Source organism: Euprymna scolopes, chromosome 32, assembly GCF_053919585.1.
Source record: "Euprymna scolopes isolate OS-2025 chromosome 32, ASM5391958v1, whole genome shotgun sequence".
Lineage (NCBI taxonomy): Eukaryota > Metazoa > Mollusca > Cephalopoda > Sepiida > Sepiolidae > Euprymna > Euprymna scolopes.
This window is the reverse complement of record NC_136513.1, coordinates 36675439-36677672: the sequence shown is the minus strand read 5'-3', so window position 1 is coordinate 36677672 and position 2234 is coordinate 36675439. Positions and strand designations below refer to the sequence as shown.

At 28.8% G+C, this 2234-nt stretch overlaps 1 pseudogene; it reads right to left on the bottom strand.

Annotated features, from left to right (window-relative positions):
* Positions 1-411: 411 nt before the first annotated feature.
* LOC145256717 (5S ribosomal RNA) lies at positions 412-528 on the bottom strand (annotated as a pseudogene).
* Positions 529-2234: the final 1706 nt, after the last annotated feature.

Genomic DNA, 2234 nt, shown 5'->3' with positions numbered 1-2234 from the left:
GACATGTTTTGTCAATTTTTTTCTGAGCTCTTTCTTTTTTTTTTTCAATTTTTAATTTTTTTTTGTAAGTTTTAATTTTTTTAATTTTTAATTCTTTTTTTTTTTCATTTCTAATTCTTTTTTTTTTTCATTTTTAAAATTTTTTTATTCTTTTTTAAATTTTTAATTCTTTTTTTTTTTCATTTCTAATTCAAAAGAAATTGCTTTTCTAAAAGGACAAAAAAAAAAAAAAACAGTCTCCTTCAGTCTTGGACAGTCTATAGATACCTACGAAGGGTTGCTTGCGTGTGAAATGTTTGTGGCAGGAGGTGTGCAATCCCCAATCACACCTTTCCTGAGACGACATTGTTGAATACCAGTGGCAAATGAAGTACAGGACGACTGGAAACAAATGCCAAGATAAGCGGAGAGCACATACAGTGCCTAGAATTCCCAAATGGTCACCCATCTGGTACTAACCAGGCTCAACGTTGCTTAACTTCGGTGATCTGACGAGAACCGGTGTGTCAACACGATTATGCCGTACTACTTTTCTAAAAGGACTAGCAAGAAATAGAGGAAAAAAAACTTGATTTCGCTCAAATGTTTTTCTTTTTTTAAAATATCCATCATAGTATATATATGCCTCTCCACTCCAAAAACAAAAAAATTAAGGACACATTTGTAATGCACTTTCATGTAAATATTTTTTACTTGCTTTTAAAATAATCTAAATGTAATTTTTACTCCATTTGTAAAGCCCTATACCAAAATCAAACAATTTTTGGTTCTTGTCTGGAATTCCTTCTTATATTAAAAACAAAATTAAAGAAAAATCTGTATGATGTGCATACCCATATTGAAACGAACATATCATATTCCAAAAATCACATAAATTGATCAAGTAGTTTTATTGTTAAATAGAATCTTAATTTTATTAACAGAAGAGGGGCTGTCTTGTGTGCCACTTTGAACACAATCTCAAAAATGAACAGGGAGATAACTCAGTAATTCAAACTTATGAAATTTATGTTGTAATGCCTGGGAATTCTCATTAATCACTTAAAAACAATTTTCTTTAAGAAAATAATACTACTTGACCAATTTATATGATTTTTGGAATATGATAGTTTCATTTTGTCACGGGTATGTATATCATACATATTCTTTTTTCACTTTGAAAAAAAGTAAATTTTTTCTCCAATAAAGCAAAAAGCAAATATTTTCTCTATTAAAATTTTATATTAGGGGTTCATTGGATCTACTACTGTGCCTGAGATGAATAAACAGCAAAAACAATGGGTGCTTGTTCATTATTTTTGTAAATTATCTTTTTTCGTAATTTTTGGATATGTTACTATTCGCGACATGACAATTACGTAGACACCATTTGTTTTACTTGAAATTCAATAGTTTTCGTTATTATAATGTAGAAGCACCAATGTTTTCCGTTTTTTCTATTCATAACAAAGATTCCAACACCTTTTTTTTTTTTTTTCAGTATAAAGGTACGTTAAATAAATCAATTAAATTTTAGAACGCTTGAAAAAAAAAGGAAAACATTTATCGTTTAGTAATTTTAATCAAGAAAAATGCAAGTACAATAAATGAAAATTAAAAAAAAATCTATGTTAAGTTTCATGAATAAATATAAATATATATATTTTCGAGAATTCACTTAAAAACTCTCGAGGCTGTATCCATTAATTTGCGCCAACCATCTCTGTAAGCAAAAAGGGTATACCCATAATTTAGAACTTATGGGTATTTGCTGAGATTGTTTCTCTTTTTTTCTATTCCCTATACATTTAAAAAAAATTTTTTACCCTCGCTATTTATGGTCTTTTGACCACGTTTTTAAATGATGTTTTCTCCCCTGTTGCCAATGTTAATCTTGAAAAGGGTTGACTGAAAGACGTCTTGATAGGGTTTCTTTTTCTGTCCCACCCCTTATTTATCCCTTTTATCTAATTTATGCTTAGGAGAAATATACTTTAGAAGTGTATTTTGATCTTCTTTTTGAAAGTTTCTTTTTAATGGTTTATGTTTAAACTATGGGGGGGGGGGGGACAACCCCTCCCCCTAAAACTTCAGCAATTAATTATGACACTACGTTTGGTGTTCTTCAAAAGTGATATATATTTTATTAAATAATGTGCAATAACGAATGAAACCATTTTTTTGTATTTTTTTTTTTTTAATGTATCTTTTTTTTGGTATTTTTTTGTTTTTATGGATTATTTTCTGGGGGAGGA